Genomic DNA, 17218 nt, shown 5'->3' with positions numbered 1-17218 from the left:
CACTTTTTTATTGAATTTTAGAGAGAGGGGAAGCGAAAGAGAGAGAGAGAAACATTGAGCAACCAGGGCATGTGCCCTGACCAGGAATGGAACTGGCAACCTTTTAGTGCACCTGATGATGCACAAGCAACTGAGCCACACTGGTCTGAGCTAAAAGAATTGTTTCATTCAGAACTATCTGTACCAAAAAGATCCCGTTAAGTGGGGGTAAAAGATGATCTTTTCTGAGGGTTCTCAATAGCTCAGACATGCATCCTAAGCATTTAAGCCTTTTCAACTTTAACTTTCCGTGAGGAAATTCTACTAACCACTCTAAATTTAGAAGAAAATTTTTATTTGGTTCTTTTTCCTTCCTGCCACAAATGATATAGACCTTCCCATTCTGCCTAGTTGGCATTACTATAATCATCCTTCTATACTCTCATTCCACTTTGCTAATACCTCCTGTAGCTAATACCTCATCTAATTCATTCCTCCTCGTGTTGTAGTTAGTTATACTCATACTGGCCTGCAACTAGATGTTAAGCTTCTTAAGAGGAGAGTATATGTCTTATTCTTTTCTATATCCTTTACAATTTTCAGCACAGTATTTTGAACCAGTGGGTTTACAATAAACATTTCCTGAATTAATTTAAAAATTCATTAACCAATCAGTTATAATGAAGACTATATTAGTTAAAGACTAAGAAGAGCTGCTGGAGAACTGCTCAATTCCCAGTGGGACCAACAAAAATAATTTTAATAAATTTGACAGTATATTTGATTTTTTAAAATGTCCCAAAAGGAAAAATCTTCCAGACTCATTTGAACTCTTTATTTCAGACCATGCAACAATGTATTTTATTATGTATGGGTTTTTCAAAATTATTTCTCAATCTGTCTATACACAGGCAAAAATAAGTGTACTGCTTAACATATTGCGTAGAGAAAGGAAAATTATCCTTAGAACATGCTTAACCAAGAGGCCGCTTTATTTGCTGACTTCCAAGAACATGAAGATGAACATGACAGACAGACTGTCCCTATCGGCGCCTTCATTCACCACAATTTGATAACCCCTCTTCAGGCCCAGATCAGCAGCACATTTCTTGCCAACAATCATTAAATGTTCAAAAAGACTTTCATCATCATCTTCTGCTACAGAAATCTGGGATATATGCTTCACAGAAAGTGTGTTGGCGCTTGAGGGGAAATGTCATAGAAAGTATGGCACTGGTCTTCCCCAAAAGTGATTTTTGCTGGGATGTCCTTGAGAATGATCTTCCTGAAGATTGTGTCAACGCCAGGCCAGGTCGCCTAAGCCTTGGCGATCTCATCTGCCACTGAGCTCCCCGTCCTGCACGGCCACCAGCTGAACATTTTATAAAGTGATTTTGACTAAGTTATTTGTGACTTGATCAATTCTGTATTCTACAAATACACGAAGGCTAGGTTTCTTTCTTCTTCTTCTTCTTTTTTTAAATATATTTTATTGATTTTTTACAGAGAGGAAGGGAGAGAGATAGAGAGTCAGAAACATCAATGAGAGAGAAACATTGATCAGCTGCCTCCTGCACATCTCCCACTGGGGATGTGCCCGCAACTCAGGTACATGCCCTTGTCCGGAATCGAACCTGGGATCTTTCAGTCCACAGACCGACGCTCTATCCACTGAGCCGAACCGGTTTCGGCTCTTCTTTTTTTTTAATGGTGCACTGAAACTAGATAAACTTGATCATTCAAACTCCCATTTTACTTTTCTCAGAATTGCCTGAATTCTTTCTATAGTCTTTTCTTTACTTGGTTGGGATGTAACCTTTACAGTTCTTAACTACAAGAGCAGTAAGGCTGCAAAATTGTCAAGTTCTTTTGACACCAAATCAGGAATAAGCTTTGTTTGCAAAAGGTTACTGTGGCTTTAAGCCACTACTGTGGATTTAAGAGCACAAAACTGGAAGTCAGTGGTTCTAATCCTGATGCTACTACTAGGTACTGACTGTTACTTTATCTAAGACACTTTATCTTTCTGACCTCGGTTTTCTTACTTAGGAAACTGGAGGGGTTTGTAGTAGATAATCTGCAAAGTTCCACCAATTCTTAAAGTCCTATAAATGTATTACAAATAACATTAATACTTATTTTTTAACTAAGTAGCCTTTTATTGGAAAAAGTAATGTGTGCATGTGGTAGATTTAAAATGGACACAGCTCTGGCCAGGTAGCTCAGTTGGTTAGAGTGTCCTCCCCATACGCCAAGGTTGTGGATTCAATCCTGGGTCAGGGCACATACAAGAATCAACCAATGCATGCATAAGTATGTGGAATAATAAATCATTGTTTCTCTCCCTCTCTCTCTCTCCCTTCTTCCCTCTCTCTCTCTCCTTACTCTTATCTCACATCGATGTTTCTCTCTCCCTCTCCCCCTTTCTCTCTCTAAAATTAATAAAAACAAATTTTTTAATATAAAATAAAATGGCCACAATTTTTTGCAGCTTCTCTCAGTAAGAGGTGAAGACTTTCCTCAGTCCTTGGATCTGAGCTGGCCTTGGGACTTTCTTTAAGTAATGAATGTGGCCCAAGTGCTGTTGTATGAGTTTCTCTAGAGTCTGGGCCTCAGAAGGCCTTGAAGCTTCAGCTCTTGTTTTCTTTGAATACAGACATCATATCCGAAAGCTGAAGCTGCCCTACCTGGTTTGGCTCAGTGGATAGAACATCAACCCATGTACTAAAGGGTCCTGAGTTTGATTCCAGTCAAGAGCATGTACCTTGGTTGCAGGCTGGATTCTGGGCCCTGGTCGGGGCTGGTTCTGGTTGGGGCACGTGCGGGAGACAACCAATCGATGTTTCTTTCACATTGATATTTTTCTTTCTCTCTCTGTCTTTCCTCCTCTCTTCCACTCTCTAAAAATCAAAGGAAAAATATCCTCAGGTGAGGATTAACAACAACAAAAAGAAGCTGAAGCTATGCTGGAGACAAATGGGTCAGATGACAGCCAACATCAGCAGCCAGACCCTGAGTCCATCTTAGATCATTCCTGTCTTACCCAGTCACTGGATGACTGTGACTGAGAGAAGACCCAGAGAACTGCCTGGCTGAGCCCAACCCTAATTGTCCCACATGTAAGACATCTTCACTCAAATACCCCCAGCTTTTACACCTCAGCACAACCCTCGAATGCTTTCCTTAACTACGAGTTAACCCATCTACAAAACACATGAGACTGGAATGTGATATGTTTTCTAGCCTCTCTTGCAGCTAGAAGTGGTCATTGCATCTATGCTTTGGTCAATGACATGTGGGGGGAGGGAGGGAGAAAGCAGCTGGTAGGTCACCTGGGAAAGAGTGCTTTTCTGAAAGAAGGGATAGATGCAGCATGTTCTGTCCTTTTAATCTTTACCTCTCTTCCTGTATTTGATATGAAAGTGAGACCTGGAACTCTGACAGCCATCTTGAAACCATAGATAATGTATTCGTTTTCTATTGCCACATTACCACAAACTTAGTGATTTATGAAACAAATTTATTACATTAGAGTTCTAGAGGTCAGAACTTTCCCAGCTTTGAAAGGCTGCCTGCATCCCTTGGCTCATGGCCCCTTCCTCCATCTTCAAAACCAGCAGCATAACATCTTCACATCTCTCTGTTTCTCCGACCTCTGCTTGTCAATGCATTTCCTTCCCTGACTCTGACTCCCCTGCCTCCCTCATGTAAGGACTCTGTGACTACGTGATAAGTCAGGGTCACCTGGATACATCAGGGTCATCTTTCCATCTCAAGATTCTCAACTAAATCGTGTCTACAAAATCCCTTTTGCCATGTGAAATAATATATTCACAGGTTCTGAGTATGTGGAATGTGGACCTCTTTGCGGGGGAGGGGGACCTTTATTTCTTCTACCAAAAGTAATATGCATAATGACCCAAAGCTGATAATGGTGAAACAGAAGGATGGGAAAAGCCGAGATTGTAGATGACATCATAGATTCACAGTACCAGCCCTGGGTTGCCTGCCTACCTGTCAATAATTAAATGTCTTCATTGTTTACGTCACCATTAGTCAGGTTTTCATTTCCTTGCAGCTGAACACATTCTAACTGGTCCATTGCTTTCACTGGGCAAGATTTAGCATGTTGGGTTGAGACTGTGTTTGGAGAAGTGCTTTGCATGCTTTGGTCATGCTGTATTCCCTGTAAGCACCATACTGTTTTGCCTTTGAGCCATTATTTTTTCCTTCCTAAATTCTTTTTCCTTTCTACCCTCTCTCACACATACCAATCCTTATGCCACCCACTTTCACCTGGCTAATTCATATTCATCATTTCCATCTCTACTTAGCTGTCTCCTCCTGCCTGTCCAGAAGTCTTTCCTCACTTACTTCTGCTTACCACGATTCTGATTAGCTAGACTGCCTTGGTCTGTTTGAGAGCCTGACCCTTCCAATCACAGTGTCCCTTTCTGTCTATAGAGCTCACTTGTGGCTGGACCCAGATGCTAAGGGACAGCATCAGGAATCATTTTCCCTCCATCCCTCAGGTCTGCTTTTCTTTCTCGTGGCTTTATTTCTGGGCAGATTCTTCCCACATGGAACGAGAAAGCCACCGGTAGCTTCACGCTTACCTTTTACCAACTTGGCAACCTAGATGGAAAGAGAGTGTCTCTCACATTAGGTCCAGAAAAAGACCTGGCCTGACTCTCATTGGCCCTAAATTGGGCCAAGCCTGGGCCACGTACCAATTTGTGGAACACAGACATGGGGTCAGCCCCACGAGACTCATGAGAACTGAGAATGAGGGAGGGGAACTTTCACAAAGGAAACGGGAGGTTTTGCTACTAGAAAATGCACAAATAGACACTGGGCAGGCAAAAGCGACTGAAGACCCCTAGAGAAGGTGATGCATGTGTTCTTTTCTTGAGCACTTACTATGTTCCAGGCACCAGGCTAAGCCGTTTTCATTCATTCAAAAAACAGCCGCTGAGCACTTGTTACTAGCCTGGCATGAGAGCAAAAAAAGATGGCATGGTTCTTGTTCCAAGCTCCTTAAAATGTGGAGGGAGTTTACAAGCGCGATCTCATTTAATCCTCTCAACAGCCATATTAGGTGTTTATTTTAGTTAACCTAATATATTAGAAAATAAAATGGCTGGTAGCATAGACTGTTTAAGCAACTTGTTCAAAGGCACATTGTAGTGTCAGAGCTGGAAGTCAAGGTTTATCTGAGAGGTCTAGTTATAATCTAATGTGTAGCTTGCGAATGTGGATGACAGGTAAAGTGAAAGGGGACAGCATTGCCTCTGGTGTCCTGCAGGGCCAGGGCTATTGTAGGGAATGCTGAGGACCCAGACAAGACACTCCAGTTAAGTTAAAATGAACATCAAGGGCAGGTAGAGAAATATGTATGTGAAAGAAGACAAACTCCTGTAGCTTGCAGAAATTAAGGGGAATTTGGAGATCAATAATATATTTAATTTCAGTTTTAGCATAAATGCACTCTCATCTGCCCATCCTGCTCCTTTCCTCACCCCCTGTAGTCATTAAATTCTAGAACCCAAAAGCTGGAAGCTAATTTAGAGAGCAGTAGTCAAAACCTGTTCATACGCATAGAACAGACAGCAGAAATCTAGAGGGAAGGCGGGGGAGGGTGAGTGGGTGGGAAGTGGTCAACCAAAGAACTTGTATGCATATTGTGAAGGCCTGGGGTGGAGGGTTCGGGCTAGAAGGGGTCAATGGGGGGAAGAGAAGGGCATATGCAATATTTTTCACAATAAAGATTAAAAAACAAAAAACCCCCTCTTCATAATCCAATATCAGCCAAGATCTCCCTGCTTCGTAAGACCTAGTAAAATTGACTCGAACTCCCACCCCACCTCCTGTGGAAAATCCAACGCCCTTCCCAACGTCTCAGAAAAGACCTAGGGGCTTATTTCGACGGCAGTTGCTTCTGATTACAACTACTTTGCCTTTTAAGCTCTCGGTCTCTGCTCTATATTGCTGCTTCCCCTTCATCCCAGCCTTGTCATTGATCCAAACATGTAACTCAATTATACAGAATAAATATATTCATCTCCTACACCTCATTCTATATTGAGGAGAAAACGGAGGCATGGAGAGGTATAAAGACTTGCCCCAAGTCACTCAGTTGATGAGGGGCAGGGCTGGGCCAAGAAGTCAGGTCTTTTTTCTACTTCACCACTCTGTTCCATCATCAGGTACCTTTGTGTAGGGAGTGATGGGGTAAGAAAACTTGGGTGACGGTGCCTGCCCATTCTTTGGCAAATGAACACAACTCTAAGCGCTTTCCTCAGTTTTTTGGTACTCATTAATTAATAATCTGTCTCAGTCTGCTCGGATTGTTATAACAAAATACCACAGGCTGGGTAGCTTAAACAACAGAAATGTATTTCCTCACAATACTGGAGGCCAGAAGTCCCAGATCAAGGTCCAGCGGGGTGTGTTCCTGGTGAGAAGTTTCTTCCTGGCTTGTAGATGGCCACCTTCTGTGTCCTCAGATGACCTTTCCTCCATGCATCAGGAGGGGGTTATGAATTTCTGTTGAATCACTGTCAATCTCTTCTTATAAGACAAGGGAGGGAGAAGAGAGCAAAATGTCGATTTGTTGTTCCACTTATTTATGCATTCATTGATTGCCTCTCGTATGTGCCCTGATCGGGGATCAAATCCAAAAACTTAGCGTATCAGGATGATGCCCTAACCAACTGAGCTACCAAGCCAGAGCCACCTAACAATTCTTGAATGCCTTCTATATGCCAGGAACTTTTATAAGCCCTTCACATGTATTCACTAATTTCATCCTCAACACCATCTTGTTAGGTGAGAACTTCTTCAATTCCCATTTTGCAGATGAAAAAGTGGAACGGGTCCAATATCACACAGCTAGTAAGGGGCAAGGCTAGGCTTCAAACCCAAATAGTCTGGCTTCTGAACCTGTGCTCTTCACTACCACTCCTTATTGCTTATACTTATTACAGTGATTTTCAATTTCCTGTGGTAAATAAAGTGTTACCAAAACCCTGTTCATGTGCCTGAGACTTTGAACAGCCAAATTCCACATGTCAGCGTTTGGAGTAGGGAAGGTTTATTGATCTAGAAGGCACCAATGGAGAAGATGGGAGACCTAATGGTGCCGCAAATCTATCTTGCTCACTGGGCTAGGTTAAGAGTTTTTAAGGGGCTGGGGAGACAGGTATGAAGAAGTGCTAGTGGGGCACGTTTTAATGGGAGGAACTTGGCCATTTATGGGAAAGGGGTGTCAACACTGGAACTTCCTAGACAACAGACCCTTGGGCTTCTGAAAGTGTGCCATCCCAGTTATGCCCTGGTTCTTTGGTTCCATTGCAGGGGGGTGTGGGGAGGTGTGGTTTGGGTTCCTGGGCAACCAAAGGCCGAACTTCTCTCCTCTGAGCATGCTTTGGCTGCAGGGCTCGTGGTTCTGGTCTGCTGTCCCTGCAAAGCAACTCAGCACTTTGTCACATAGGAGAGGGCCATTTTGAGCTGGTTCTGTGGTTACAATGGTTATACAAAGACAATTAGAAAATAATATGTCTGAATTACTTTTATATAGCTTATTCATGCTTCTCTCTCATCAATGTTTCTAACTCTCTATCCCTCTCCCTTACTCTCTGTTAAAAAAATCAATAAAATATATTTTAAAAAATAAAATAAAATAAAGAGAGAGAAAGATGGCATTGAAGAACCCAAAAAATTTCACAGAAAGCACAATTCTCCTCTGCTTTCAAATCCCCAAATCTATCCAGAGGGATATTTATCCCAACTCTGGGAATCAGCCTGGCTAAGGGCAGGCCCCAGATACCCTCATCATCTTCTTCCTGGTTTCTTTTCATTTCCCCTGCCAGAACCTAGGAAATTTTACATAATTTGGGCAGGTGAGACTCTTTATCTTTTGTTCCAAAATCAACTGTTAAATGACATCAACTTTCCCCTCAATACTTAGGCTTTTGATAGGCAAAGAGCCCAGTGTTTCTTTCAAAGTAATTACTAAAGTAATCTTTTTGCCATGAACTTCATAATGCCTCTTTTAAAAAAATCAAAAACTAAGCAGAGGCTTTATTTCTCTATGATTTCTGCTATACCAAATATAATAGCTAATATTCATTATCCTATATTATAAAAGCCTAATATGCTAAGTGTCCGACCATTCGATCATTTGACCACTCACTGTGACGCGCACTGACCACCAGGGAGCAGATGCTCTGACTAGTAGGTTAGCTTGCTGCTGGGGTCCAGCTGATTGGGACTGGATGAGACAGGCCGGACACGCCCTGGAGCCCTCCCTCTGTTCCTCCCCGGCCCCAATTGTGCACCTGTGGGGGTCCCTCGGCCTGGCCTGAGCCCTCTCACAATCCGGGACACCTCAGGGGATGTCGGAGAGCTGGTTTTGGCCCGATCCCCACAGGCCAGGCTGAGGGACCCCACCAGTGCACGAATCAGTGCACCAGGCCTCTAGTATTTTATAATAATGGTACCTCATGGTGTTTGGTGAGAATTAAATGAGTTAATAGGTGTTAACTGCCTAACACAAGTTAATACTTTACAAGTACAGGTGTTTGCTGGCCAAGCACTGTTTTAACCACTTTACATGTATTTCCACAACAACTTCATGAGGTGGGTACTATTATCATCCTCTTGTTAGAGATGAGGACACTAAGAAACAGTAAGGTTACACAGGTCACATAGGCAGTAAGTGGGAGGGCTGGGTTTCAAGCCCAGGTGTTCAGGCTCCAGACCCTGTTCACCATGCACTGCTTCTACTTCTCTGAGAGGAAATCAAGGAGTTGCAGGAAATTCCAAGGAAAAAAATCAAAGGTTGGCATTTCAAAAGATTACTGCCACACTAGACTTTGAAATGCATCAGAGAAGTAAAATAAACTGATGGATAGAGCAAAGGATGGATAGCTGGACCAATTATGTGATAAAACAGGTAGCTATATGTATAAAAGCCTAAGCGACTGGAATGGCAGAATGACCAGAATGATTGGAACGACCAGTTGCTATGATGCTCACTGACCACTAGGGGGCAGATGCTAGGCACAGGAGCTGCCACCTGGTGGTCAGTGCACTCCCACGGAAGGAGCACTGCTCAGCCAGAAGCTGGGCTCACGGCTAGCAAATGCAGTGGCGGTGACGGGAGCCTCTCCCACCTCTGTGGCAGCGCTAAGGAGCAGTGACCTGAGCAGTAAGGAGAGAGCAGGTGGTTGGTTAGGAGCAAGGGGTCCCAGATTGCGAGAGGGATGTCTGACTGCAGGGACTGGGCCTAAACCAGCAGTCGAACATCCCCTAAGGGGTCCCAGATTGGGAGAGGGCACAGGCTGGGCTGAGGGACCCCGCCCCCCCCCCCGCCCATGCATGAATTTCATGCACTGGGCCTCTAGTATTAAAATTTTAATGGTAGAATGATGAGTATACAAATGTTTGTTGCAAAATTCTTTCAACTTTTCTGTATGAAATTTTCTTTGTCATTTTATTTGTTATTTAAAATGTTTATCATTGACACTAATGCAGATGTCTCTCATTACCCACTGCCCCCTTGCCCACTTCCACCCAGCCCCTCCCCTTCTTGGCCCTCATCACACTATTGTCTGTATCCAGGGGCTAAGCATATATGTTCTTTTTTTTTAATCTTTATAGTTGAAAGTATTATATATGTTCCCTTTTCCCCCCTTTGACCTCTTCTAGCCCACCCCAGACCTTCATCACCCTTTGTCTGTGTCCTCTCTGAAATTTTCCTAATAAAATGTTAAACACTCTCCCTCAAATATTACAGTAACATATTTACACCCTAAAAAGAGCCCTTTGGGTGATTCTGTTATTTTGTCTTAAAAAAAAAAAAAATCTGCCCTATTCAGCACCCATTACATATGACAGCACACATTTAATTGTTAAATTGTATAGGATAGGCAAAGTACTATGGGACTCTTAAGTAAGAATGATCCCAGTGGATTGGCCTAAAATCCTCCTGGAAAAACTTAAAAGTATCCCCAAGGAATGTCACTGTGAGTCTCATTCCTGCAGATGATAGCAAGTAGAGAAAAAGGGAGAAAAAAGACTGAATTACTAAGTTCAGAGCACAGTAGAAAGCCTCCGTGCTCATAATCAGGGAATCAGCATTTTTAAGGAGGGAAATTAGAAGATGAATTTGCAAATTATTTCCAAATGTTTAGACTGTATCCTTGAATGGTAAGTATTAATACAATAATACAAAAAGCTAACATTTGCTGACTTCTTATTCCACACCCAAGACTACTATAGACACTTTACATTTATTAATTCATTTAATCCTCTCACCAGCTCTATGAGGGTAGGTACTATTATTGTCCCCATTTTACAGATTAGGTAACTAAAACAAAGAGTTTAAGTAACTGGCACAAGGTAACATAGCTGATAAGGGACAAAGCCAGAACTTGAAATTAGGCCATCTCATTTCCTCTCCTGTGCTCATAACCACTCCCTTACCTTATTGCCTCTTGTTAGGCTTGTAAGTAGTTTAATTCATAAGCCTTTTCTTTCCCTTCTACATGTAGAACCAATTGAGAAGCAGAGACAAGACCTATTAGCTCGATTTCTAATGAAAGCTAAAATAAATAACGTACAACCAAGTGGACTTGCTAATAGTTGCTGAATTAGTCAGACTTACTTACCAGTCACAGGCAGCAAAAAGCAGTTTCCAACGTCAACCACAGTACAGAGCACATTCTAAGGCCATGGCATGGCAGCGGCTGAAAATCAATGCAACCGCTCTGCAAGTAGGCAGGTCCAAGACTTGCAGGAGTGGCTGATGCACAAATGCCCTCCCTGTTCCCTCTACAAACTCACCAATCACATAAACCATCCTCCCTCCCTCAGGGGAGGAAGGAGTAGGAGAGAAAGGCTCACATGTCCTCTAATGAAAATTTCTCCCCATGGAAACAAGTTGGGTAGGAAATAAGTATTTTCCCACCTAGCACTTCTTAGTTATTAAATTCAGCTGTATAAGAAGAAAAAATAATGAGTACACACAAACACACAGACAAAACACACACAAATAATGCGAAGGCTTCCCGGGAAGTATATATAATATTTGAAACTGGCATACCCCTAGGAAGGCCTGGAGGGTAGAAATCTAAGAGGAAGAACATCTCTCAAAGTAGTATCTGATAGAGATAATGCACTTTAAGTGCTAAACACCTTTCCTGACCCATGGCTAGTGGTCAATTAATCTTCTTAGCTCCTATCATTATTACTGATGTGATTGTTGTTCTGTTTTCAGCTACAATTCACTTTGGGTGTGAAAACTCAGAAAGAAACAATTTAAATGAAATTCCTGGCCAAGTTTGTCCAGCAGACAGAAACATTTTACATTTTATAACACCATGAATTTTTGCAAAGCACTTTAACACATATTATTTCATTCCAAGAACAACCTTGGTAAGGCAGAATTCACAATGGAAATTGCATTTTGTGCAGCTGTTAGATTCTAAAGTAACGTATAAGCCCTAGCTGGTTTAGCTCAGTGGATAGAGCGTTGGCCTGGGGACTGAAGGGTCCTGGGTTCGATTCCAGTCAAGGGCACATGCCTGGGTTGTAGGCTCGATCCCCAGTAGGGGCATGCAGGGGGCGGCCGATCGATGAGTCTGATGCTTCAATCTCTCTCTCCCTCTCCCTTCTTCTCTGAAATCAATAAAAATATATTTAAAAAATAAAGTAACATATAAGGTAAAAAACTCAAACAATAAAAATTAGTTACAAAATCCCTTACAATATACATATGATCTCTTCCTTAATCTAACAGCTGTTTTTTTCTCCATTGTTGGAACAGGTTGAGGCCTCTTTGATTGAGCTCTTGATGTATATGTTGGCTTGCACTTAGGCACCATGTTGTACAAAAAAATAAGGGTGATATGTTTAAACCCTGAGATCCCATACCTTTTTCTTTCTTTCTTTTTTTAAAACTGATTTTAAAGAATTCTAAATTTATATGGAAAAGAAAAGAGTTATGAATTAACTACTTACGAGCCTAACAAGAGGCAGTATAAGGGAGCGGTTAAGAGCACAGGAGTGAAGCCCTGACTGGTTTGGCTCAGTGGATAGAGCATTGGCCTGGGGACTTGCCGGGGTCCAAACCCAGCAGGTCCAGGGGTTCCCAAAGGTGTGGATGGAGTCGGCGAAGAAGGAATGACACAGAGACAGCGTCCAGTTGATCAGCAGCCTAGCCAGGATCTCCAGCCAAGTTCTGGTCTGGATCTCCAGAGAAGTTCTGCCGTTTATTGTCTTGTTACATCCGTATTTATACCAGTTGATTTTAATCCTGTCAATTTCTATTACAAAGGTTAGGGCGTTTCTTATCTCCATTCCAGGGAGTAAAGATTATGTAGCTTAAGCATGATTGTTTGTAGTGATTAACTACCCGCCTGGCACTTAGTTAAGGAGTTTCATCCCCTCCCTGACTTCAGGGAAAAATTCCTACCTGGGGAAACAACCTTTCTCGGAGAGGTGACCTTGGTTAAAACACACAGCGCTAAGGGAAGCAAACATATTAAGAACAGTATGGCCGAAACCGGTTTGGCCTAGTGGATAGAGCATCGGCTTGCGGACTGAAAGGTCCCAGGTTCGATTCCGGTCAAGGGCATGTATCTGGGTTGCGGGCACAGCCCCAGTGGGAGATGTGCAGGAGGCGGCTGATCGATGTTTCTCTCTCATCGATGTTTCTAACTCTCTATCTCTCTCCCTTCCTCTCTGTAAAAAATCAATAAAATATATTTAAAAAAAAAAAAGAGCCCAGGAGTGAAAATGAGATTGCTTAATTTCAAATTCTGGCGACCTCCCAAACATGCTTCAACCAGGATCAAACCCGCAACCTAGGTATGTGCCCTGACCAGGAACTGAAGCCACAACCTCTTGGTGCAAGAGATGATGCTCCAGCCAACTGAGCCACAATGGCCAGGGCTCATCCCATTTTCTATAGCAAGATGTTCACACTGTAAAAGGCATAAAGGAACTGAGACTAACTGTGAAAAATCTAACTTCATACCACCCTTACTTCATTTCCCTGTGTCTTGTGGCCATTGAATAGAACTCAGGGCAACTTAACATTTACATGGTCATTCATTTCTCTCTCTCTCTCTCTCTCTCTCTCTCTCTCTCGTTTGGTTTAATGTGAGTAAACTAAACAGACATTTAATGTCTCCACTAGATTATCATGATCTGAGGTTTACAGTTTCAAGTGACTCAGCCACTTGTCACCAGGCAGCAAACCCCAATGGGCTGACTTCATTCCCATCCTCTTTTAACTATAAACATCACATCCTCCCATTAAGCTGACAGTATAACCAAGGTGGTCTTCACAAGTTCAGAATGATCTGTTTGCCTAATCAGATCCAATCCGGGCAGGTAGCAACTTCTAGTGAAATCTTAGTGTAGATCTAGAAAAATGTAAGTAGTCCACCTAGACCAGAGCTCAGCAAAGACATAAGGCACATGTCCTTGTTCTTGTGAAAGTGCTATCATATCTTTAATGACTATTGTCAAGATCTCTCATCCCTAAGACTGAAAAATGCCCTGGAAGTGAAAAAATGATTTACCAAGTGGCACTACAGAGTAAATTGTTTCACATTTGTTAAGTTCTGAGAACACAAAAATGATACCTAGCTCAAACAGATGGAAGGAGCAGTGGTCTCAGCAACTTCATTTTTAAATATGAAATGTGACAACTATTGGTATATATCAGAGGAAAAAAATAAAGGTAGCTTCATGAAAATATGACTGCTATAAAATCAGCAAAACTGTAAAGCAATAATGGTCGCCATTTTTGAGTACTCCAAATACATTATCATTAGTAAGCTTTCTATTACATTCCCCATTTTAGAATGAAGAAGACTGAGATTTGGAGAGACCAAATAACTTTGATCAAGTTCACAGTTAAGAAATGGCAGGGAAAAAAAAAAGAAAAAAGAAAGAAATGGCAGAAAGAAGATTTGACCCTAGGATGATCAGATCCAAAGCCCATGCTCTTTCCAGAATATCATTCTAGTCGCAAATTATAAACCCTCTCTAGCAAAGAAATCATTTTTGAAAACACAGTAAGTTTTCAGCTTTTGTAACAATAAAGTTTTTTCTCACACTCCATCTCACTTATGTAAGAATATTTTAAAGCAACAGATAAATAAATGCAATCCATTCAGTATGTATATTGAATATACTGTACTAGAGCAATGATCCCCAAAGTGGAGGATGGATTGGTTCACTAACAGTCTCCTGTGGGGCTTCTTCAAGTTACCCACGGAGCCCCATGGGTGGTGGTGGTAGAGGGGATGAGTCAGTCTCCTACCATGAACTGTAATATAAACTAGCAATACCAGAGTAAAGGAGTCATCAAAGTGCTGGTGGTCTGAATGACAGATATCTTGGAAAAGTAGAGATCTTAAATCAAGACAAAGGTAAAATTAAGGCTTTAAAAATCTCTAAATTTTTAAAGTTACTCAAAAAGATCTGCTGGCTGAAATTTTGAAATGATAGTTATAATACTATAATTCCTCTCTGTCCTCTTTTTCTCTCAGCTAAATTTTTTTTTTTAATATATTTCTTTATTGATTTCAGAGAGGAAGGGAGGAGAGAGGGATAGAAACATCAATGATAAGAGAGGATCATTGGTTGGCTGCCTCCCGCACACCCCCTACTGGGGAACGAGCCCGCAACCCAGGGATGTGCCCTTGGCCAGAATCGAACCCGGGACCCTTCAGTCCAAAGGCCGACGCTCTATCCACTAAGCCAAGCTGGCTAGGGCTCAGCTAAATTTTTAGTAGTGGTTTTTATGTGGGCAAATATAGAGTCCATCAGATATTTCCAAATTCAATGTCAAGACTAGGACTAGGAATTAGTCTTGCCTTTTAATCCAATCTATTAACTCTTGCACTCAATTTGCCCCAGCAACAAGAGCAACTTTATCATACAGTCATAATTCCTGATGTATGTGGGAAAGTGATGCTGTTGAAATGCCATCAATAAAGCAGATGCTTCCCAGTGGTTGTGATTAATTTGTGCTGCTCTTGATACCACCTTGCTCTTGTAACCAACATTTACATTTGCAAGTTGGTAGAATTTGAAAGATGGTTTACTGGTCTGATCTGTAACAATGGCAGAGAAGCTAACTTTTGGGCTACACAAAAGACTAAATCAAGATGGACAACACAAACTAGATATAAATTTGCAAAAATAAATAAATAAAAGTGAAAAACTAAAAATACAGAGCCCTGCTCTAACAAATGGCCCTGATAGGCCAAGGTTGCAGGTTTGATCCCCAGTTGGAAGATAACCAATGAATGCATAAAAAGTAAAACAGCAAACTGATGTTTCTTTCTCTCTCTTTCCTTCCTTCCACTCTCTCTAAACATCAATAAATAAAAATAAGAAAAATACATGATGTGTATATACTAAAGAGCTTAACTATCTTAATCTCAATTGGAGGGCAGTGACCAAATAATCTGGATTCCCTTCTTTTTTCTTCTTCTCTATATGAAACAGTACAATCTACATGAATATTTCCCAGGGAAGACATCTAAGTTCCTAATTTCATATGGTGAATGATTTGGATGATTGACAGAAAAGAGGTAACTTTTATGTCAATGATTACAGCAATGAAAGATGAATTAAATGATTCATTTAACTTCTTGAAAATGCATTTTTCTGGTTAAAAAAAAAAGAAAAAAGAACATGAGATTCTAACCACCATTCCATAGGACTTTTACCACCAGTATAGTCTGAACCCAACCCTAGGGGACGGCTCTCCAAGTGGGTATCAGAGCAAGGCCCATCGACTGTCCTGGAAAATGTTGACTTAATACAGAATCATGATCCTTTTTAAAAGCTTTAACTTTTGCTCAGTTTTCCCCACCAACAGTAGTTGTTTTTTTCTAAAGAACCAAACAATTTATTGATTGTGTTTTGTTGTTGTTGTCGTTTTTTAGAGAGAGAGAAACATCTATTTGTTGTTCCACTTATTTATGCATTCATTGATTGTTTCTTGTATGTGCCCTGACTAGGGATCGAACTCACAACCTTGGTGTATCGGGATGATGCTCTAACCAACTCAGCTACCCAGCCAGGGCCTCACCACCAGTAGTTTTAATGTAGAAGCCAAACCACAGTGAATTCTTTGTATTTCTAGATAAAGAAACTCAACACCTGATAATATGATCATCTTTAAAATCTAAGCAAATGACTCCTAACTTCTCTATACTTTGCTAAGGAAAGAAAAGGGTCCTATAAAAGAAAGGCTGAAAAAAAGAAAAGAAAAAAGAAAGGCTGCCCTCAGTGTAATGGATCATTTTGTGAGGAAGTGACTCCTCTTCTACTGAAAAAATGGAAGCAGAAGCTGGCTGAAGAAGGTACTCTAAAGGGTTTTCTCCAATAGGTGAGAGGTGCAACTTATTGCTGGTATTTTTGTTTAGGAGAAGGAGTTTTCAACTAATTTCACAATGGCAGAGAAAACATTCCAGAAAATCCCATTATATTATGAACGTTGATGTGCCTTATACTCTTTAGATTTCTAATAAATGCTTTTCTTTCTTTCTCTTCCTTTCTTTCTTTCTTTCTTTCTTTCTTCTTTCTTTCTTTCTTTCTTTCTTTCTTTCTTTCTTTCTTTCACGGCTGAATACTATTCTATCATGTAAATGTAGCACAGCTTTTTTACCCACTCATCTAATAATGGACATTTGGGCTCTTTCCAGATCTTGGCACTGACAATTGCTGGGAAGCAAGATCTCAAATGCTCCTACCTAAGAGAGAAAGAGAGAGGGAGAGAGAGAGAGAGAGACTAATAAATGCTTTTAAAACAGAGTTTATAAAAGCATTTATTATAGCCTTAGCTGGTTTGGCTCAATGGATAGAGCCTTGGCCAGTGGACTGAAGGGTCTTGGGTTGAATTCTGGTCAAGGGCATGAACTTCGATTGCAGGCCGATCCCTGGCCCGTAGGGACAGGCAACCAGTTGATGTATCTCACATCGATGTTTCTCTATCTCTCCCTCCGCCTTCCACTCTCTCTGGAAATCAATGGAGAAAATGTCCTCGAGTGAGGCTTAACAATAACAACAACAAAAGTATTTATTATTGTTGAGTGTTTCCTTCCACGACCCGCGTGGAGTAGGGTTCGGTATCTGAAAGAGGAGCCGCACAGCAAATGAGAGAAAAAGACACGAGATAATTTTGCAATATTGGGGGACCAGGCGGCCA

The 17218-nt window shown here is 41.4% G+C and overlaps 1 pseudogene; it reads right to left on the bottom strand.

Moving 5' to 3' along the window:
* Positions 1 to 953: 953 nt before the first annotated feature.
* On the bottom strand, positions 954 to 1359 carry LOC102768858 (annotated as a pseudogene).
* Positions 1360 to 17218: the final 15859 nt, after the last annotated feature.

The sequence above is a fragment of the Myotis davidii genome, unplaced genomic scaffold, assembly GCF_000327345.1.
Source record: "Myotis davidii unplaced genomic scaffold, ASM32734v1 scaffold205, whole genome shotgun sequence".
NCBI lineage: Eukaryota > Metazoa > Chordata > Mammalia > Chiroptera > Vespertilionidae > Myotis > Myotis davidii.
Note: the sequence above shows the minus strand (reverse complement) of the source record. Positions and strands in the feature narration are given on the sequence as shown.